The sequence below is a fragment of the Pelodiscus sinensis genome, chromosome 9, assembly GCF_049634645.1.
Source record: "Pelodiscus sinensis isolate JC-2024 chromosome 9, ASM4963464v1, whole genome shotgun sequence".
NCBI lineage: Eukaryota > Metazoa > Chordata > Testudines > Trionychidae > Pelodiscus > Pelodiscus sinensis.
The window spans coordinates 7,148,613-7,172,485 of record NC_134719.1 but is presented as its reverse complement, the minus strand read 5'-3'; the positions used below and the strand labels follow the sequence as shown (position 1 = coordinate 7,172,485).

Here is a 23,873-nt window from a genome sequence, read left to right as displayed (position 1 = left end):
GGAGGAATGGGGTACGAGCCCCCGATGGGGAGGACTGGGCTGGCTCTGCGGGCTTCTGGGGGTGGAAGCTCTCCTGCAGCCCCCCAATTACTCCCTCTCCCCAGATGGCAGCCTGCGGCAAGTGCAGCCGGGCTGATGGCCGAGTGGTGTGATGTGCCCAGTGTGGGCACTCAGGGCACTCCAAGCCAGAACTTCTTTGCAAGCGGGGCACCCCTTAGAACTGTGTGTCCGGGGTGGGGGTCGGGACCCTTTAAGCGCAGCCCTCGGCTAGCCTGAGACAGTATCTCCATGCTCTAAGTCCTCCTTTTATGCCCTGCCGGCACTGCTTCCGGCCATCATTAAGCCCTGTTCAGAGTCCACTCAATGTGGACTTACTAGTTCGAACTAGCAAAACGCTAGTTCGAACTAGTTTTTAGTTCTAGATGCGTTAGTTCGAACTAGCTTAGTTCGAATTAACTAATTCGAACTAAGTTAGTTCGAACTAGCGCTGTAGTGTAGACGTACCCTGGGAGTATTCATGAGGAAACATCCAAGGCTGAGGAAGCTATCCGGCTACTGAAGACTGCTATCACACCACTGGGCAAGGAGGTGGTGTCTGTCTATTACAGGGAACACATTGTAAGCTGGTTACTTTTGGCAGCAGACAGTGCTCCAGCCCTACTGCCAACCCACCAGCGATGGTGGTAGAGAAACATTACACTCCCCTGGTAACAAGAGAGGAATCACACCCTAAGATGGAGGAGGAGAAGCCATGTTCCCCCAAAGCTGGGAAGTCTGCAGCCACCACTCTGAGGATGAAACACAGGCTAGTGGTGTTTGGAGACTCTCTTCTGAGTGGGACAGTCATACATCTGTCACTCTGACATAGTATCCTGGGAGGTATGCTGCCTGACAGAGGCCCTTATCCGAGAAGTTATGGAGTGATTGTTGGAGAGGACCTCTGACTAATACCCCATGCTATAAATCCATGTGCGCACCAATGATACTGTGAGGTATGAACCTTAGCAATACAGAAGTGACTATAGGACTCCAAGAGTATGGGTGATGGAGTTTGTAGTGCAGGTGGTATTCTTTTCGATCCTTTTGGTCAAGGATAGGGGCCAAGGCAGAGACAGGTGCATCCCGGAGGTGAACGCCTATCTGCAAAGATAATGTCACCAAGAAGGCTTTGGCTTCCTTGGTCATGGGATGCTGTTCCAGGAAGAAAGTCTGCTAAGCAGAGATTGGGGCCACTTATTGAGGAAGAGGAAAGAGCATATTTGGATGTCAGCTGGTTAACCTAGAGAGGAGGTTTGACAAGGGCACACCAAAGCCTACAGGTAAGTCAAAAACATGGAGACCTAGTAAAAGAGTCAGAAATTGTGAGGGTAAGGGAGAGCAAGGGCTTTAACAACAGGAATAAAGGAGAGATATGGTAGAACAGGGAGGTGGGGAAATCAAATCAGTAGCTTAGATGTCTGTATAATAATGAGAGAAGTATGGGGGATAAGCCGGAAGAAGTCAAAATGCCAGTAAATAAATACAACTAAGACTTAGTTGGCATCACAGAGACTTGGTGGTATAATATGCATGACTGTAATATTGATATAGAAGGATATAGCTTGCTCAGGAAGGACAGGCAGGGGGGAAAAGGGAGGAGATGTTGCTGTATACATTAAAAATGTATCCACTTGCAGTAAGGTTGAGATAGAAATAGGAGACAGACTTGTTGAAAGTGACGAGGAGTCCTGTGGCACCTTATAGACTAACTGAAGTGTAGGAGCATAAGCTTTCGTGGGCAAAGACCCACTTCGTCAGATGCTTGTTGAAAGTCTCTGGGTAAGGAGAAAAGCAGTAAAAACCAAAAGTGAAGTCATAGTCGGTGTCTAGTACAGAGCCCCTAACCTAGAAGAGGAGGTGGATGAGGTTTTTTAAAAAAACAACTAACTAAAACATCTAAAGAACAGGATTGAGTACTTGGTGGTTTTGGGGACTTCCCAGGCATCTGTTGGGAAAATAACAACAGTAGAGCACAAATTATCCAAGAAGTTCTTGCAATCTGTAGCACACCTGTTTTTTATTCCAGAAGGTGGAGAAAGCTACGAGGGGAGAAGCTGATCTAGACTTGATTTTGATGAATAGGGAGGAACTGACTGAGAATTTGAAGTGAAGTGGTAAGAGTTTATGAGTCTAAGGAACTGTAGAAAAGAGAATAGCAAAATAAAGGCAGGTTGTAGCCACTTCAAGTAGCTAGTAAGTAAGATCCCATAGGAAGCAAGTTTAAGCCACCCCTGTACTACCAGGAGTAGTTCGTAATAAAAAAAACAACCTTTTAAATTTATGCTTGGGGACTATTACTTTGAAATCATAGAGTGGACTGTTTGACTCTTTCTTGGTCATATTCAGCCGGTTCACAAGAAGAGCTGTGAATGATCTGAGTTAGTCAACATCTTGTTTGTTTGGTTCTGAATCTCAAAAGACTGCGTATTAAAACAAAAAACTCTTCAGTTGACGGTCAACGCTCACCTGGCATGTATCAAAGTTCCCTTTTTGGATGCAAAGTGCTGAACAGGCAAGTGCTCTCCTCAGAACTCCCTCTGAAGTGCCTTCATGTGGGCACAGAAACAGCAAGACACAAACATTTTTTGTTTAACTTTAGGTAGCAATAAATAAGTGGGTAAATCACTCCCAACATATATTTTTTGGTGCTGTTGTTTAGGTGGTCCCAAAGGCCTTGCATATGGTAAACCTGAGAGTGAGTGAGAAGGCCATGCCTCCTTTATACCCTTAGGCTTGCCAGAGACTCTCAAAGCCAGAGTCGATCCTCACCCTGGTTCCATGCTACGGTAGCAAAGATGAGATGTTGGGAACCCAAAGCTGCTCCAGACATAGAGACATACCCCTCTCTGTGTCCTTTGTATTGCCCAAGACCACAGCCAGGCAACCCACTAGCTACTCAATTGGAATCATCCTGACCTGCCAGCCACCCTGAGATTTTCAAACATTGCAACAGCTGCAATTTAACACCTTTCCCCCAAAAAACCCAAACAGGAGAATCTTCTAAGTGGCAAGTGGATGAAGCCCACACATAATTTTGCCACTTGAAGCAGAACGGAATAATTCCTTCCAGTTCCCAAATTTAGTAACTAGCAAAGTCCATGCATCATAGGAGATCCAGCTACTTGTTTGAGTGGAAAGGGTTGGATCAAGTGGGAAGCTTGTGAGGACTACCCTGTCTGGGAATCAATGCTTTCCTCTCCTATACCTGCAAAAATTGTCACCAGCCCTGGACTGCCACCATCATCTAATGGCTTCATGATGGGTAGGAGAAGCGCCAGACTGGACACAGATGCACTATGTGACACCCTCTCCCCTTGGATATCTACCACTCCAAGAAGCACAAGGGAAGGAGGAAGAGAGGAGAAAAGCAAGGAGGGAGTGAAGCTGCAATCCCCAGTTTCTGAAGGAGGAAAGAGGGGCAGGTGTGGAAAGGTTGCTCTTAGCATAGCACAGATGTCCTATCTAGTGGGGTGTAGATTTAATCATTGCTGTTTACTTCGATTTCCTTCTTAGATTTGAACCGTCCTATCTGATCCATCCAGGTTGAGATGAAGCATGATGTAGAAAAATAACTTTTTCCTGCTTTCCATACCAGTCTACTATAACTTACCTACTAAATCAAAATTTGAAGCAAGAAAAATTGTAGCAATCACACACTAAAAAAAAAAAATCTACTACATGGTTCAGTGTACCAGCACTGGGACTCCAAATCTAGGTTGCAACATGGGTCTCAGAAAATGCAAGAGATGCTCAGAATTTGAGTGGGGAAAAATGAACTTAGTTGTATTCGTTTACTGCAGCACTATATATTGCATATATATATTGCATATGCTAAATGTGCATTTCTTGGGGAAAAGTAGAACAGCAATTTGTATTCAAAATAGTGGTTAGTTTTAAGTGCTAGCAGGTCAGTGGAGGATTCTTGGGAAGTGCTTTAGTTTATTCAGTGCTAGTTACCAGAAACTTTCTGTGGATTAGATTTATAAATAATACACACAAACATTCTGAAATGCCTGGTGGAGAATTACAAGTATCTATCAGTATTAAAAATCCACTGTGGGCAGATTACATTTCAAGAAGATGAGCTATTGTGCATTTTCTGGAAAGTGCTGGCATTTGTTTTCAGACGTAACCTCTTCGGTGTAGCTCAAGAGCTCATCAAAGAGCTGCAAGGTAAGACAAAGCCAGGTTTGCAAGATGTGGCAATGAACTAGCATGATTCTTCCGCCCCTCATCCTGGCCTCCTCTATGTGGAATAGTAGGCTCATTGAGGTACAGCACAAACTACGATCTGGCAGAATAGATAGTTGCTTGAGATTCATTTATGATCTTTTCTAAATATCTCTTTGCATGTGAAACTTCCAAGTGGGCTGCATGACCCATTTGCTTTGGTTTTTATTACTTTTCAGATGACAGGGAGGTTCTGTCATATTCTCCAGCCTCTGTGTGACTACTCCAAAATTATCCTGGTGAAAATCAGAGCTGAAGGTGAAGCATTTGAACTGCGGACCTAATGTGCATGCTGCATTGTATCTTTCCTGTCTACTCACTGTTAAACTGCCCAGAAAGATAATTCTTTATCAAGGCATTGTTGGCTTGATCCATAGAGCCCTACCAATCTGTGGATATCCACTTTATATCTGTGGGTATCCACATCTGTGGGTGTGGATGCAGATATCCGTGGTTCATTTTTGCAGATACAGATGCGGATGCAGGTATAAAATGTAGAACCTGGAAAATTTGCAGATAACTGCTTTATATCCATGGGGCTGTATTGATTCAGCTTTTGTATGCTGGGATAAGACTGTCTGAGCCCTGACAGCTGGTATGACAAGTGTGAAAGCATCTGTGGAGCTTATTTTTGAGAATTCCTCAAAGGGCTCAAGAATGTAAATGCATACCAGGCCCCAATTGCCTCCAAGCAGAAAAGTATCAAAACCTGTTTGTTCTCCATCAGGATTTTTTACATATAATGTGTGAAGTTCCATGTTGTGGCTATTTTCTGGGAGAACAGATTCACGAGGAGACCTCTTTCTGCTTCCTGCCTACACAGTTTAGAGAGAACAGTGCAAGTATGCGTGTCGATGTTGGGTATCCAACTGTCCACAAGCATGTCTCACTCCGTAGATGTTTTGAGAAGCAGACTAGTTGCAATGGATTTGTTTAAATATAAACCATCCCTTAACCTATACAGGGTATGACGGGAGCACATCACTGTGCACCTTATAATCACTATCAAATAAAAAGTTTTCATAGTAGCATTATATTGCATAATTATCTCAGAACCGCATATGGTCTTCTGATGTGGTATTAAACTCTTTCTATGAGCATACGCAAAGGCATACATGGTTGCTTTCACGGGTCTGCTGTGACGGGTCCGCAAAAGCCTTGCCTTGCAGAGCAATAGATCTTGTCTTGAGACTCTTTGAACCAGTGAGGTTACAAAAACATTTGGTGGTTTTATGCTAGGCCCACAGGAGTAATATTAATTAATAGGTTTTTGTTTCAAAAATTAATATCACTTGAAGATTATTCTGCTCACTAATGTTTTGAGTCACACATTTTGAGGGGCAAATACTGTGGGAGGGAAGTTGGTACCAAAGTTTTAATAGTCTCGTTACTTTCCAGAAGCCCAGATACTCTACAGTAGATATGATCTGATTCTCAACCCGCACCGTTTGTCTCACAGCAAATAAGGATTTTACTGGGCTCTGGAGAATCCATGCTGGCTGACCTCCTCTGATCTGCAGACTGCTCCACAGTTCTTTGCATGCTTGAATTGAAATTCAGAATATACAATGATCCCTCATAACCATTTTGGGTGGTGTCTATAAGCTTGCAGGTGTGGTTTCAATGTGCTTTTTCATAGCAGATGTAAAGTAGCCAGATTTATTTCTTTTGAGAAATGTTGACTTGACTTAACCATTCTCACAGTCATTTCTAACAGAGTCACATTAGCTCAATGAGGGTACATCTACACAGCAACATGATTTCAAAATAACTAGCATCATTTCGAAATAACTTAATCCGCATCAGGCAGTTATTCTGAAATCATGTAGAAATACTGTCAAGCTGGCGGACTTTGTACTCTGACTCCTGTAACCCTCATTGTACAAGGAGTAGGGAAGTCAGAGAAAGAATGCTCTATTTTGAAATAAGTGCTATATAGACGCTCCCAATTTCGAAATAAGCTTTGCAATTGACGTAGCTCAATTTGCATAGTTTATTCGAGGTAACCCCTGCTGTGTAGACACACTCTGAGAAATTCTCTAACACTGCATTTCTTCTCAGATTTTGTCCCCCTAAAATTTGAAAGAGAGGCATCACATAAATATAGGACTCCTATCACTATGGTATTTAATAAGCAGAGATTAACTGATTAAAAAACCCCCCAAAACAACAAAACACTGATTGGCCAGCTGGTCCATACAGATGAAAGTCAGGCTGTATCTCAGATTCATACCCTTAAGGGTTCAGAGTCCAGATGGTTGCAAATTGTCTCAGAGAGACAGGTTTTGTGGGCAAATCAAAGCTAGATGCTTTTCACGTCTTATGAAATAGTATCTTTTGTTTGTAATAATAATTCTTTGAAAACACTCATCTTTTATGTGTTAAAGGCACCATGTCAGTTACTGTCTCTATAATGCCAATAAGATCAACAAAAATGAGAAAAAGTCTAGAAAACATGATCAGTGAGGGAAGATTGAAAGAACTGGGTTTCTTCAGTTTGAAGAAGAGAAGACTAAGGGAGATGCAATAACAGATTTCAAGTACAGGCAGTCCCCGGGTTACATGGATCCGACTTACATCGGATCCCTACTTACAAACGGGGTGAGGCAACCCCACACTAGCTGCTTCCCCCCAGCAGACTAGGGAGACGCGAAGCTAGTGCCCCCCCCAGCAGACCAGGGAGTCATGGAGCGGCTTTTCTCAGCAGACACCTCAGCTTGAGAATAAAGGACTGAGGGAAGTGAGGTGTGGGAGAATAAAACTGAGCTCTGGAGAAATGTTTGGCTAGAGTTTCCCCTACAATATGTACCAGTTCCGACTTACATACAAATTCAACTTAAGAACAAACCTACAGTCCCTATCTTGTACGTAACCCGGGGACTGCCTGTACATAAAAGGGTATTACAAGGAGGAGGGAGAAAATTGTTTTCTTTAACCTCTGAGGTTAGGACAAGTAGCAATTGTCTTAGATTGCAGCAAGGGCAATACAGGTTGGACATTAGGAAAAACTTCCTAACTGTCAGAATTAATACTGGAATAAATTGCCTTGAGAGATTATAGAATCTCCATCATTGGAGATTTTTAAGGGCAGAATAGACAAAAATCTGTCAGGCATGATCTGGCTAATCCTTAGCCCTGACATGAGTGCCCTAATTACTTTAATCTCAGGTCCATTTCTAAAGAGCACTTTTTAAAAAGGTTGACTTCATTTCGAAGCATACAAGTGATCAATATTTCTTTGATTTCAATCTCCAGATAGTGAGTTACGTAGTTACTTTTATCTCAAAGTTTTCAGTGTACCCATGCAACAGAGAAAAATGGTGTTTTGTGGTCAGAGGTTCACCTTGGAAAACATAAAAGAGGTTTCAGTAATATTGGAAATACATTTGCTGAGCTATGAGAATTCTTTCCCAGCTATACACTGTCCATAAAAAGTTATCTAATTGTACTAGGCACATTTTGGAAACTTTCCCAGAGGAGTAATAGATAAGTTAACGGAGCACTTTTTAATTTTGCAAAGTGCACTCTTCCTTATAATTTACTTAATATAGAAATTTAATGTACTGCAGTTTACTGAACAAATTACATTTAAAGTCTTTTAAAGTTAGCATGGAAGCTCTGCTTTGGTAGCCAGTTGGCCTTTATTATTTGATTATCCAGATAAGGAGAGGCAGTAACAAAGTTCTCTCTCTCTTAAGTGGTTCTAGGGATTATCTCTCAACCATTACCAGTGCTAAATGCAGAATTTAAATTCCAAAAAGGGAAGAAAATAATGCCACTGATTTCTTGCATCTGCACTAGTTGTTACTTACTCTTCCTTTGACCTATGTCTGAGATGATTTCTGATTTGTTCCATAACAGCTTTAACAAATCAGCCATACAATAATGCAATCAAAAACTAAAGATGTGGACCACAGCTCATCCTCTCTCTCCTTTTTTTTTACATTTAAGGAGGCCAGACTTTTCTGCCACCTGCATATGCTGTCATTCACTTAACTGATTTAGTGGCTAAGTCAGTCTTCCATTTGGTTTGACAGTAACATCAGAAACACTGCAATTTGGTATTGTAAATAAGTTTGTACCTGTTCTGTTCTGGATTTTGTATTGCTCTTATTACTATAATTCATTATGTGTGATTCTTTTACCATGTTTCCCTATGCTGAATACAAGCCACCTGGTAAAATTATTTGTATTCAGGTGAGTTCAACAGCAGTCAATCAGAACTATGCAGTAGAAACGTTCAAATTAGCATCAAGTTGACTGAGCCACTGTTAAGAAAAAAAATTCTGCACAGTTGGATTCTTTTTTATATCTTCATGTCTTAAAGCTTTAGGGTTCACATGGGGAGAGCTGACACACATGCACTCCTGTATACCTCTCTTACAAAAGGGGGTGACCAACTGAACTAACCCTCCGTCCTTAGCACTCTCCAACCTCCATGTGGAGTCCCCTTCCCACACCTTCCACCTTCAATCTCCCTGCACAGTTAGGGAAGAGAGATGGGACACAGGGACTTTCCCTGTTTCACCCACCTGGCACTTCAGCTGCTGAGCAGGGAAAAGGGTGCCAACTGGCTTTGGCTCCTGCGCATAGGTCCTTTTGGCCCAATGGCTAATATGCCTCTGCTTCCATGTCTGGGGTGGACCCCTGGGATGGATCTGTCTCTCCTGGTATCCGGCGTTGTGTCATCCTGAGGCAACATGGGAGAAAGGGGAGCATGTAAGAACACAACCCAGCTGCCTCCTATCTGCCAGCCACAGCACCACAGCAAGGAGCTATGTCCTACTTAGTTTAGAGTTCCCTAAGGATGCATTGTGCACCAGGGCCCAGGGACCTGACTGCAGGGCTTCACCAAACCAGGCCAGAGAGGTATCTCAGCAGGGAAGTGTGCCTAAGGGTAGGGCAGCCCTGTGTTCCCTGGAGGCATGGGTCAGGGTGGCGGTGTGTGAAGAAGGTGCTAAGCCCTTGCCTGGGATGTTGCTGTGGCACTTCCAGGTCAGGGTGTGAAGAGGCTGGAAGTTACTTCCCCACCCCCTGCCACATCAGAGTTTAGCTGAGGGGTGGAGAAGTTTCCCTGTGCCAGTGCTGTGTGGGAGTTCCGCAGATGCAGGCCAGCACCCCAGGACAGACGATCTTGTTTTTTCTTGAGGCGCTGGCCAAGCCAGAGACAGTGGGGAAGAAAGGAGACTGCTGGCCAGACTGCTGTGGAACTGAGCACTCCAAGCAGGGGCTGATTTTCTGCACAGCGCTGGGAGCAGGATGGGCCCCTCCAGAGTGGGGATATGGAGGAGCAGCAGGGCTGGGAGGATGTAGGGATAAAGCAGTGAGAGGACAGCGAGAAAAGGAGCATGTAAAGAGGTGATGGGTAGGCAGCTTAGGCCACTGGCCACTGCCTGGAGCCTGGCCTGTACTCACCAGCCACCCCTGGTAGCGCATAGCCAGTGCTGGCCAGAAACAGGACGGAGCCCTGCTGGCTGAGAGCTGGCTCACAGCGGGGGCTGCACTGATGGATCAGCAGGGGGAGCAGCTGACTCCACGGACTGCAACTTGAACCCAGCACCAGCTTTGCACTCTCCCCCGCCATTGTTGGCCACTGGATCCTCCTCCACTGCTGACAGGCAGATGGCAAGAAGGGTTTCGGCCTGCCAGTACTGATGGTGGGGTGCTAGAAAATATGGGACTATTTGCACATTTTAAAGAAAAATGATACTTGCAGGAGGGCTTAAATACAGGGCTGGATGCTGAGGATTGCATTCTTGGGCTGGAATACCGCATCTGCATATGCTGAAATGCATTATTCTCCAAGACTGTGTGTACAACTTTATGGGTATGGATATTTTACACAAGGGGAGTCTGCTATCCTGTGTCCACCTTGCTGTAACACTGATTTCTTACGATAGACAAGAAAAGAGGAATCTTCACAACTCTAAAAGACACATTTATGTATAGATGCCTTGAGCACATACAGCACACCATGACTAAATACAGAAATGAGCCATTGTATTACTGACCCTGAACATCTTCAAAGTAATAGCAATGGAAACGAGGGGGGAGGGGGGGAACCGAAATAAGAATCATGTATGTCAAATTGTGGCTCTATAGCTGATAAAAGACAAGCTAAAATTCTTTTCTCAGCCCAAGAATGTGCCCAAAATTGGGCAAGCTTGCAATGGTGCAACAGAGCAGTTCAGTTGCACAGACTTGCTCTGAAATATGATTTGTGTTTCTGAAACTGAGGGCTTGTCTACTCTTAAAGCACTATAGTGGTGCTATGGCTCTTAGCAAATATGGTGGAGGTGGCAGTTATGACAAGGGGAGAAGCCCTCCTGTCAACATAGCTTTTTCTAAATTGGGAGTTAGGTCAGTATAACTGTCACTCAGGAGTATGGCTATAAAAAGGAGATGGTGATCAACAGCTGAGTCACACATTTCAGATAAAATCATTGCCCCAAATGAAAATCAGACTTCTTTTTTTTGAAGTTTGAAAAAACATCAAACAACTGCTGTAAAAATTATTTTTCATTTTCATGTGCCTCTTCACTTCTGCATTGCAACTGGAACCCAAACCCAAAGTAGCAAAATATTGCAAGTTTGTTCTCAGCTTGTATTCAAATTCTGATTCAAAGCAGCAAGTGAAAAAATAATCTTGAAAAGAAGCTTGTTCTTAGTAGACCAAGGGTGCGTCTACACAGCATCCTTAGCTTTAAATAATCTATGCGATTTATGCTACATAAATTGTGTTGCTTATTTTGTGTGTATTTTGAAATATCTTATTTTGTAATTTGGTGCTGTTTACACAGTGCCAAATTTCAAAATAATTCACTATTCCAAAATTCCCCATAACCCTCATGGAACCACAGTTACTGGGATGTCGAAATAAGCTGCCCTTTATTTCGAAATAATGGGCTGCTTCAATAGATGCAGAATAGCTATTTCAGGATACTTTCGGTATCCCAAAATAGCTCCACAGTGTAGATGTATCCTAAGTGGGTGCATTTTTTTTTAAAGAAACTAAGTACCGGTATTCTGATTTTACCATTCACTTTCACCTATTTAACTTTTCTTTGAGTAGAATGAGGCTCCCTCAATCATAGGAATTTGTCTGATCCATTGTTTACTACTTCTGCACATTTGATGCTCCTCTCTGATATGTATGTGCTTGATTCCTGCACATGGACTACTATCAGTTTTCATGAATGAATGGTCATGATGTTTTTTAGAAACGAATCTAACCATCCTTCTGTGATCAGCAGCATGAATAACCAAAGTAGGCATAAATGCTATCTTTGACTATTACAATGACATTTCATTTTCTCTTGTGCTCATGGTTTACAGTGATGTGATGGAACTTTGCTAACTATCCAATCTTCAGGTACTTATTGGCACCAGCTCTGCCTCCCTGTTTTTCCCTTTGGTATTTTCATTCCCTCTGCTCCTTGTTTCCTGCCCCCTTCTCTTTTTTCTTTCCTCCTCTCCCTTCTCCCCTATTTATTTTGGGTCTGTACATCCTAAACTCAAAACTCCTGTCATATGAAGAAGTGGGCTGTGCCCACGAAAGCTCATGATACCATCTACATGTTTTGTTAGTCTATAAAGTGCTACCAGACCTTTTGTTGTTTTTTAAGTTTACAGTGAAGTTTGGCATTGTTTTAAGTCTAGTATGCTGCTTCCACTGGGTTAATCAAATGTAACGTTAATATAAAAATCTTTAGAAATTACATTTTAAATATACTACCTTTTAAACAGCAGGTGTTTCCTTCAGCTATTTACCAACTTTAGTGCATTTTCTACCTTTTTTCCCCCAGCAGTTCTTCATCAGTAACTTAATGTTTCTCAGCTTTTGGACATGAAGTTGGAGGGGTTTTCAAAGACTTTCAGAGAATTAGAAATGCCATCCACTATCAGTATTTGGTATTAAAATCTAGAAGAAGGTGGTGACGTGAAGGGTGAACAGATTTGAGAGATCACAACCCAGTAAATTCTAAAAACCTGCTCTTCCTTTGTTTCTATGAAAATTTCAAAGACTTGATAACACATCAACTGTGAGATAAGCTGGAGGTGTGAAACAGCTCAGTGTCTCTATCTCCTTTTCTTTTTCTGAAACTCCTCTTCTTATTTTATTCAGGTGCATCTGCAGTCAGAAGCCTCTTATCAAATGTGTGCTTATAGTTGAAAATGACACACCTGCCCAGTAGCTATGGTAACAAAGGCTCTCTTCAATTTCAGGCTTCTTGCTGCTCTTTTCTTTCTTTTTTAATCACCTGACAGAATAGATAACAAGTATTTTTTAATGTGGTTCCTTTAAAACTTATTTTGATTCCTTTGCTGACTTTCTATAGTAATGCAAACATCTTGCCACTATAAGCATTTGGCCTCAGATTAAAAGTAGGCTCGTCTTTTATGACAACATGGGTTTTCTTGTTTTTTATCTCTGGAAAACTGAAACGCACAAGACAAAAATGGAGAAATGCACAGATTTTTTTTTGGTAGAAAAGAGAAACGCAGTCCAATGAAGAAGGAACTTTATTTTTGAGAATTATTGTGTGTGTGTGTGTATATATATATATATATATATATATATATATATATATAAAACTGCAATTAAGACTTTAAATTTAATTAGACTTTGGCATTACAAACTTCAGACTACAGGGGAAAAATGCTTAGAATGAAATAATAAAAAGTTAGCAAAAAAAAAATCTGTTCGCTAGGGACATGATCTAGATAGGGACTGTGCATATTAACAGGTGTGTTGTGAGCAAGACACGAGAAGTCATTCTTCCGCTCTACTCTGTGCTGGTTAGGCCTCAGTTGGAGTATTGTGTCCAGTTCTGGGCACCACATTTCAAGAAAGATGTGGAGAAATTGGAGAGGGTCCAGAGAAGAACAACAAGAATGATTAGAGGTCTAGAGAACATGGCTTATGAAGGAAGGCTGAAAGAATTGGGTTTGTTTAGTTTAGAAAAGAGAAAGATTGAGGGGGGCCATAATAGCAGTTTTCAGGTATCTAAAAGGGTGTCATAAGGAGGAGGAAGAAAACTTGTTCATCTTGGCCTCTGAGGATAGAACAAGAAGCAATGGGCTTAAACTGCAGCAAGGGAGGTTTAGCTTGGACATTAGGAAAAAGTTCCTAACTGTCAGGGTGGTCAAACACTGGAATAAATTGCCCAGGGAGGTTGTGGAATCTCCATCTCTGGAGATATTTAAGAGTAGGTTAGATAAATATCTATCGGGGATGGTCTAGACAGTATTTGGTCTTAACATGAGGGCAGGGGACTGGACTCGATGACCTCTCAAGGTCCCTTCCAGTCCTAGTATTCTATGATTCTATGATTCTACATCCAAAGGGGTACTGAGCACCAGCCTCTCCAACTGATGTTAAATAGAATGGAGGACTCTCAGATGTTTCCTGGATTAGGATTTGTTATAAGCTTGACTGGCTCCACTGTGAACAAATCCATCACAGAAAACAGTCTAGTGCCATATCTTTCTTTACCAACAAAAATGTAAAAAGGAGGAATTGCATTTTTCTTTAAACCACATTTTATCCTTTTTAGCAGTCAGGGTGGTCTTGCAGGACCTTTGAATGGGCTTCAGTGCCATTTGCATTGCTATGATTCTAAATCAGGAATATCAAAATCATTTCATATGATTGGCCTAATCCAGTAGCCTGCCACTTAGCACAGGCTATATTTACTAAAAGTATTAATATATAACTAGATAAAGATAAACCGTATTGGTAATTAATTACTTTTATCCTTGGACTTCTAAGTTTTGTTTGACTTGCCATGTTGTGGTATCTCCTCTCTAGCCCATAGGTACCCACTCCATAGACAAGAAGATATGGCACTAGACATGTACCAACTTCTGCCAGCCACTCCTATGTCTCTTACATGCAACAAGTTGTTGAGGGCTTGCTGGACTGATGAACTGAAGTTTGGATTATGTGACTGTGACTGGTGGGGTGCACCAGTCTCTTGCATTCTAGCTCCCGAGCATGGACATTGGTGCTCTCTACAGATTGCACTACAGATATCACAGACTTTGGGATTCTCTAGACAATCCCAAAGATTCATGGGAACTCAGTGGGCCGGAATAAACTGTTCTTGCTGTGTGCTCACTAGTAGGGAAATCAGAGGACAGCCTGCATGTGTACATAGGTATGTGTACATTTTCTTAAAGAAGGTGAAGAATAGTATCCTCCTGTGTTCTGCACTGAGCAGCATGTACATCACTGGGGCTAAAGACCTTCTCACGCTGGCGGTATAGGTGGCAGACTCTGAGTTCTGCAAGTCAAGGGTTTAATTCAAGAACTTTGGACTTACAAACTTCAGAACCCAAATAGAGCTAGTGTTTATTCTGTTTTGTTTTTCAGTGGTCAGATATTGCCTGAACACCCCCTACCTAACACAAATGTGGTGATAAAAATGTGAAATCCTGTCACTAAAATGTTGAAGAATCTCTCACAACAGTTTTACATGCATAGTATTTTCTATTTTGTTACATGTAAAACTTCATGTATTGTTGCTTGCTTTTAAAGTATAGGCTATGTGGTGGCATTAATGTTATGGGGAGATGCTTACGGATGTGCTTTGTCTGTAAGGAATGCTCCCGATTATAGGTCTGCAAGGAGGGGCTCCACCAAATGAGACTTCCCAGAGGAATCATGCATAAAGAGGCATGATTCTCTTTTGAAGTTTCCTAGTGTACAGGGGGTTTGAAGGCTGAATCAGCTTTGTAGACAATACCACGTTTTCACTGTGACGTTTGGCTCATTCTGTGGCCAGTGAGTGGGTCAATATGTCAGAGTAGGGATCATTCAAGGAATGTGATTGTAATTTTCCCTTGTTTGGGCATCCAAAGAGTAGTGTCTTTGTTCTTCAACCCATACCACTGGGCCCTGCATGAGGGCCAATTGCAATCTGTGGCTTAACTTTTGGAATTCATTGACTTGATTTCCCAAACTTTCCACTGAGGTTCGCTTGTGCATTTTATATGTAGGTGTGTGTAGGGGTGCATATATAAAGAATGTCATACACTCGCTGTTTAAAAGCCATTCTTTGTAATTAACCAGCCTAATTCTGTAGGAGCATCTTAATTGTGAAACCAATGGAGGAAAGTGAGTGAGTAGAAGTCAAGGCTATCTATATGTTTGTCATCCATACGAATTAGTCTTCTGAAGGTTATTCTAATATCTTAGTCAATAGTAATACTGTATCACAGTTATTCCATGTAACCAGTTTATGTAATAAATGTAAAAATAAGGCAATAAAAATAGTGCTGAATCATGGTATAATTGGATGTAGAAAGAGAAAAGAAAATCATGATAAAGGGAAGTTGTCAGTCCTTTTTTTTTTTTAATAATTCCTTCAAACAATGTTTAGTCTCCTTTTCTAAAGCACTGCCTCTTGGTATTTTCATGCATAGAGGTGATTGCAAAATGAGTCATTCCTCTCCATCCTTTTTCACTTATTTCTATTGTGTTTAAATTCCTTACAGAGTAGGCAGCTGGTCTAAGACCAGAGGGGTTATTTTCTGGATGAAGGCACATCTCATTGAAAATATAACATATGATATGAAGAGCTTACCTGCTTTCCCCAACGGCGAACTGTGTATGTGTAATATAATCTTTCTTCCTTGGAAAAAAGCAGAAAACAAATGATAAACTTCTTCTTTCTCTATCAGCCACCTCTTATTCCTGAATCAGGCAGTGATTCACAAGAAGCTTGGCAAAAGAAGAAAAAAAGATGCATCTGGGAGCAGATTTAGAGGGGAAGGGGGAATTAGCACAGGAAATTGTGTCTCTTGAGAGAAGGGAATCTGATCTTTTGGAAAATAATGTGAAGCCTCAATTAACAGTTGAGGTATCTTGTATATACAATGCATCTGGAGGTTGTTTCATTGTCTATGGAAAATATGTGAGAAAATTGGCAGTTGATCCTGCTTTTCATATCTTAATGGGTTAGAAAGTAGCTTTCTAATCTACATAGCTTTTTGGAGGAAATCTTTTTGAGGAGAAGGGTTTCTGTATGAAATTTGTAGAGATGAGCCAAGTTCAGAACTAGATGTTCCCTCTTTCGAAGTTTGGGATTATTTGAAGTATTGCTTTTTGGTTCTGCCTATTTAATGAGTAACTAAGAAAGGTTGCATCCCTGAATGTTTAGAGGTATTAAGGTTTATGCCCGCCCATCGAAATTTAACCATGAATCTCTGATTCAGATTGCTAAGTCACATCATGTCTGGAAGAAAGCAAGGGAAAGGCTAAACAACTTCATGATAATAAAGGAAATTACTGGTAAATACAATTGTAGTCAGCCAGCAAAGCTACAAATACCTAATATGTTTGGTTAATTACACTTGGAGTAGAATGTATCCATTCTGCTGTTCCCCGGCCCCCCAAAGTCTCCTTCTCCACCAGGGGTACGCAGCATCAGGGGGGACCACTGGCTGTTTTAAAACAGCCAGAGGTTCTCTCTAGCTGCCACATGCCCCTAGCAGGGTGGGGAAGGGGCTGAGGGACTTCATGTGCTCACCATGCCCTCAGGCTCTGATTGGCCTGAGGTCAGAGAGAGCACATGAAGGCTCTTCGTGCTGCGGCACCTAAAGGGAACCGCCAGCTGTTTTAAAGCAGTTGGACTGTGTCTAGACTACACCTCTCTGTTGACAGAGAGATGTAGATTGGGCACGTCAAAATTGCTAATGAAGCGGGGATTTAAATATCCCATGCTTCATTAGTATAAACATGGCCGCCACTTTTTTTCGAAACGGAGCTTTTTCGGAAAAGAAAAAGGCAGTCTAGATGCGGATCTTTCGAAAAATAAAGACTTTTATGAAAGATCCTGTAAACCTGAGGTCTTTAAAGGATCTTTTAAAAAAGGCTTTATTTTTTGAAAGATCTGTGTCTAGACTGCCATTTTTTTTCAAAAAAGCTCCATTTTGAAAAAAAGTGGCGGACATGTTTATGCTAATGAAGTGCGGGATATTTAAATCCCCACTTCATTAGCAATTTCGATGTGCCCAATCTACATCTGTCTGTCGACAAAAAGGTGTAGTCTAGATGTACCCTTGGTAATTTTCTCTAGCTGTAGGGGGCAAAGACTTTATGTATTCCCTCAACACCGGGCCAATCAGAGTCTGTGGGCAAGGAAGCATAAGTCTTCTGGCCCCACCCCTTCTGGGGTGACCCAGGGCCACTTCAGAAATGTATGAAGTGTCCCCCTTTTAAAAATGACTGCCCATCCCAACCTAACTTATAGAAAGAAGCTGAGAAGTCTCAGGTTCCTTTTGGTAAAAGCTTGTATGCTGTGAACAACCTAAGAGAGGGAAATTTATTTGTTTATAACAGACCTGAATCTTGAAGTTTAGCACAAGAAGGAGATATAGTTTGCACATAATTCTAGAGATGTTATACACCCACACATTTATATATATGGTTTTAAAACATGAGATCAGATGCTACTAATAGAACAAAACCCTTTCTCATGGAACTCAGATTTTCATGTTTGTTTTGCTACCTGCTTTTTACGAAAACCTCCAAAACAGCCAAATATAATGCCAGCCAAAGAAAGAGGTTGAAGCGGGACAGTGTTTTCAAGACATATGATGACCATAAATACCACACTTTACTCACTTTACTTATTGTTTCAGTGCCTAGAGGCTCCACTCGGGGTGCATCTACACTGCCGCACAAGCTCAAAATAAGCGTTGCAATTTAGCTATGCAAATTGTGTACCTTATTTTGAGCTTATGTCAAGATAGTCTATTTCAAAATTTGGCACTGTCTACACACTGCCAAATTACAAAATAGACAGTTATTACAACAAGTCCCCTAATCCTCGTGGAATGAGGTTACTGGGACATTTGAATCGTGTGCCCATTATTTTAATTACATTTTGAAATAATGGGCATGCTGTCAAGATGTGGAAATGCTACTTCAGGATACAAAAAGTATCCCAAAATAGCGCTGCAGTGTAGACATACCCTCAGGGATCATGGCCTTGCTGTGCTAAGCACTACTTATACATACCGTCTACAAGTATCTATGTAGGGAAGAGATTTCTGAGTAGGCAGCTCTTGAATACAGCAGAAAAAGGCATAATGGTGGAATTTGTGTGGCTTCAGTTTCCCAACTAGAAATAAAAGGCAAATTAAATGGTGAGGGCAATTCATTCTGTGGCCTGAGTTGTGGAAGAGGTCAGACTAGATTAGTGATTCTCAATCTATTTACCATTGTGGATCACATAAGCAGCATTCTGTGTTGTGTGCACCTTCTTCCTCCCCCCCCCCCCCACATATTTCTGACAAGATATTAAGGATATTGCATGAGTCACAGCGGTGTGCTGATTGGGCCACAAGGCTCCCATGGGTTGAGAGCTACTAGATAGTCATAGAGTCCAGGAATGTACATTTAACTTTTAGAACAGATGCAGAAGAGTCTATGTGGAATGAACAACCTACTTTATGAGAGGAGACTCAAAGAGCTTGGCTTGTTTAGCCTAACAAAATGAAGGCTGAGGGTAGATATGATTGCTGTCAATATATACATCAGAGGGATAAATACCAGAAAAAGGAGTTATTTAAGTTAAGTGCCAATATTGACACAAGAACAAATGAATATAAATTAGCAATTGAGGTTAAAACAAGTTGAGGCTTTAAATTAGACAAAGGTTTCTTATCATCAATGGAGTGAAGTTTTGGAACCATCTTCTAAGGGGAGTGGTTGGGTGCAAAATCTTAACTGGCTTCAAGACTGAACTTGATACATTTATGTAGGGAGATATGATGAAACTTCCTACAATGGTATGAAATTCTATTCTGACTCCTGGTAGAAAGTATCTCCAATGACTTGTGATGATTTACTAGATGGGAGGGCTCTGAGCTACTACAGGGAGTTCTGTCCTGGTGACAGGCTGTTGGGTCTTGCCAAAATGCCCAAGATCCATCAGACCATCATATATGGGATCATGAGCAATTTCCCCTGAGTCAGATTGTCAGAGACATGGGGAGGAGGGCTAGCTTCCTCTGCAGCATGGGGAGGAAGATTTCCCTTGCAGGTTTCAACTAGAGTGAATGATGGATTCTCCGTAATTGAAGTCTTTAAATAATTATTTGAGGACTCCAACATCTGAGCCAGGGGTTATGGGTTTATTGCAGAAATGGGTGGGTGAGGTTCTGTGGACTACAATTGTAGGAGGTCAAACTAGGTGATCATGATAGTCCGTTCTGGTATTAAATTTTGAGTCTTTTCAGGAATGTGGCGGATTCTGTCAGTTGAAGTCTTTAAATTAAGACTGATATATTTCTGAAAGCTATGCTATAGAAAAAACAGAAGTTATGGGCTTGATGCAGAAATTACTGGGTAAGCTGCACTGACCTAAGTTATGCAGAAGATCAACTTGATGAACATACTAGTCCCATTTGGCCTTAAAATATATGAAAAAGGTGGAGGCTACAACCTCAAAGAGTTTACAGTCTAATTACAGTTCCTTCATGTGTAGCTGTCCTGGTTTTCTTTGGGATTTTTTGTGAATGATGGAAACTATTTCAGATAACATGGTAGCCAAAAATAATGGAGGATTCCAGGTCAGGGGACAACAGGTTCATAAAGAGAAGGCCTCAATACTACATTGCTTTTTTTTGGCTTCCATATTATACTTGCAAATGAATACGTAATCTGCTGTACAGTATTACCCAAAAATTCTTCTCAACATTACCACTTCCGAGGTGTCTCTCCATACTATCTGTGTTTCAGATTATTTTTCATTAATGTGTCAGCTTGCATTTTTCCAAGTTGAATCTCAATTGTGTGTAAATATTACACAATGGAAAATAACCTTTAGGAGTAATTTTCTCTCAAAAGCTGACAAGGTGCAGCAATTATTTTAGTTAACTTCCAAGTTTGCTGTCATAAGGTGTGATCTGATCCTAGTACTTTTCACACTAACTCCATTTTACTATTTTAGGATCACATAAATTAAACTTGTCCTATCAGGTATTTCAGAAGTTTACTAGTGCCAATGCTATTTGAACAGCTGTTTAAATTGCATATAATATGGGTTCAAACCTTTAATGTTTACTCCTAGCTGCATGCTATTGTTTTCCCTGCAGTTTGCAGCATTTTGTAAGGGAAATATAAAATCTGGAAATAAGGAAAACACTATTTTTGTTGGCAAAATTACATGTTATGCCTATCTGTAATTTTTTTAATAAAAGGAACTTGAAGTAATGCAATTATTTCAACTGGGAAAACCCCTCAGGAGCAAATTGTACACAGTAATTATGATTTTAGATGGAGCTGACATCTTTACTAAGTTCTGTGTTATTCTACCCTGTATTAAGTATGTTCAGTTTTTGAAATGGGCGTTTCAAATGTCTTCTCTTAATTATCACTGTGTAACTGAAGAAAAGTACAAACTCACAGCTACATAAACTTGAAGAATGTTTTATTTGGTTTGTTGTGATATTGTTTATCACATATAACTCATGTAGACATATCTGCAGCTAACACTGAGAAACCTCCTGGTATTATCTTATTTCTTAATTGTAGACTCTCGTTTTCCATGGCATGTCTTCTGTTGGTCCTTTCCATATTCTGTCCCCTTCAGCTGTTTACTTGCTTATTTACTGGGAAAGCTGATTATATTTGTAAACAAGCAAGCTTTAAAAATGCACAACAGGTTTTCTAACTCAAACTCATTTCCTTCTGCATCACATGTAGGATTGCTGGACTTTGTTTTTCCTTTCTCTTTTATTTCCACCTCCCATCTTCACTCTTGAATCATTGGATATCCTCCCCCAGGATGTAGGAGGGAATGTTGTTGGAAATAGACTATAAAAAATTGACTCGCTGAAAAGTACTTTCAGACTTCAGTTTGAAATGTGATTCCATATATGTTTCTAACATTCAACTCACATTCACTGGGGATTTTCTCTTCTTGCATCTGTGGAGGGAGTGGAGAGAAGTGCATAGCAGCTGGAGTGTGAATACTAGTGAACACTACCATGTTGCACACTAACGGTGCATCTACCCAGCATCCTAAACTCCAAGTAAGATACACGATTTGCAAAACTCAAATTGTGTATCTTATATAGATTCTATTTCAAAATAGCTTATTTTGAAATTTGATGCATCTACACAGTGCCAAATTTTGAAATAATGCACTATTTTGAGACATCCCTTCACCTTCGTGGAACAAGGGTTACAGAGATGCCAAAATAGCATGCCCGTTATTTCGAAATAATAGGTGGCTTGTTAAGACACAGGGTAGCTATTGATATCCTGAAATAACTGCGCTGTGTAGACGTACCCTAACTGTCCACTGGATACTGCTGGTGCTCACTAAAAGTTCCTTAGTGCATCTTAATGCAGTCTGAGACTACATCAGTGTGCACTAGGAAACTTTTGTTGTGTGTCAGTAGGTTCCACATGGACAATTAGTGCACAACATACTGGTGTGTACTGGGATTCAGAACTCAGCTGGTGCTCACCAATGTACCCTGTGAACATTCTCTGAGAATAGAACATTCTCTCAGAATGCCTGTTTTGGTCACAAGACTCTTCTCTTCTCTTGACTTATTTCCCAGTCTTATGCTTTATTAGTGATATTATAATTGCATTAATATAGACTCTTTCAACAATCTCAGTACTTTGGAAATATTAAATTGGTAAGCCTCACAGCACCGTTGGGAAACATGTAAGTATTATCCCCATTTTACAGATGAGGAAGTGAGGCACAGAAATTGTTATTGCCAAAGCATTATAGTGACCAAACAAAAATCCAGGAGACTGTTGCTCTAACAATTGCCAGTCCCAACACAGTCTTAATCATGTATTATGAAGTCAAGCAATGGTCTTTGTTGCCATAGTATCTTTATTAAGTGACTCCTACTAACCAGAAATTTGGTGGCCTTGCCAAGAACTCCCTGTATTTTATATGAACTTTACGGAGGTTTTCTGCTGCATTTTACACAGCTGCTGTATCCCTACAGTTATTTCATGAGTAAATAGCAAACCTATACTTTCTTCCCTTCCTTTCAATGTACCAAATAAAAATTCAGAAACAAGAAATGCAGCTATATGAAGAAATGCAGTGTGTACTTGGTGAGCAGTGCTAAAAAAGGCATCTTCCAGGGGTAGTGAATCGGCGTCCCAAATGTTTTTTGCTGTAATCAACTATGCATCCAGACAGAAATGGTCTGAATGTCGTTTTTAATCAAATTTCTTTTAATTTCTGACTTTCTAGTTAACATATAGTTTTTGGAATAGGATCCAAACCTTCCAGATAGAGGTAATCGGCTAAAACACTAACTGTTAATCACATCTTAACACTAGAATTAGTTTATTAGCTTATCATGTGCACTCAGATTTCATTGTTGTCAGCAAATCTTTTTGAGAGATTGCAGGTAGTCACTTTATCTGGTCTGTGGTCAGAGGACATCCACATAAAGACTATTGATTGCAGTCCCATTTTTGTTGCAAATACTTTCACTGACTGACTTAACTGAATGTGTGTCTGATACATCAAGACTACTTTCTTTCAAGTTTTGTTGTTGCACTAGCCTAGGGTTGAATGTGTCTGATGCAGTTTGGGTGAAGGAAACTTCATTTCTGGAAAGTGGAAACCATGCAGTTACAATAAGATTAAGAAATGCATCTCTTCATGAGAAAAAAGTAATAGTCCCGTATCACCTTAGGATATGTCTACACTGCACACTTATTTCAGAATAAGCTATTTCGGAATAGGCGTTATTCCTCATAGAATGAGGTTCACAGAATGCAACATAAACTGCCTGTTATTTCAAAATTATTTTAAAATAATTGGCTTGCTGTGAAGATGCTCACAAAGTTATTTCAGAATAATATCTATTATTCTTAAATAGCACTGCTGTTTAGACATACCCTAAGATACTAACATATCTCTATATATAATCATGAGCTTTCATGAGTAAAACCCACTTCCTCAGATGGGAGAGTTTTCATGAGGGAGTATCTTAGCTAGCTCAAAGGCACAGTCATCCCAAATGTAGGTAACTGTGGATAGAGATCCCTGAGAGTCATTGGGCTCCCTATGGTTCCTCAGGGAGCACCATAATAGAGTTTATATAAAGCCTGTTTTTTAATCTAGATAAAATTGTAGCCTGATTTAATTCAGAGGGACTCTTGCTCTGGTCCTCACAGTGGTTTTCATCAGTGATGTAATTTACAGCCCCACCCAGATATACATTATAGTAAAAAGAATGAGAAGTTAGTTGTGAACCTGAGATTTTCACACACTGTTAACCCAGTGCTGCCGTGTAGACCGAAACTACTGGAAAATTATTGATACAAACCTCAGCAAAATTAACCAAACAGGCTACATGGTGTTCTGATTGAAATTCCCTTCCAATAGGGAATACCACTGGCACTGGTATTTTCACCCAGAATAGAAGACCTGTTTTCAAAGTGCACTTGCAGTATGATCACAACAATAGCCCTGGTGGCTAATTCTATATTCCTTTTTGTGGGCTCCACATTGTCTAAAATTAACATAGGTAAAATAGTTAATATTGACATCACTAAGATGAAAAGGAGAATTCAGACCTCACAAAGTTATTGTTTTAGCCTG

The 23,873-nt window shown here is 40.7% G+C and overlaps 1 protein-coding gene across 2 annotated transcripts in view; it reads left to right on the top strand.

Annotated features, from left to right (window-relative positions):
* BEND5 (BEN domain containing 5) overlaps positions 1-23,873 on the top strand; it is a 1,533,100-nt gene that overhangs the window by 403,540 nt on the left and 1,105,687 nt on the right. The window lies entirely within an intron of this gene.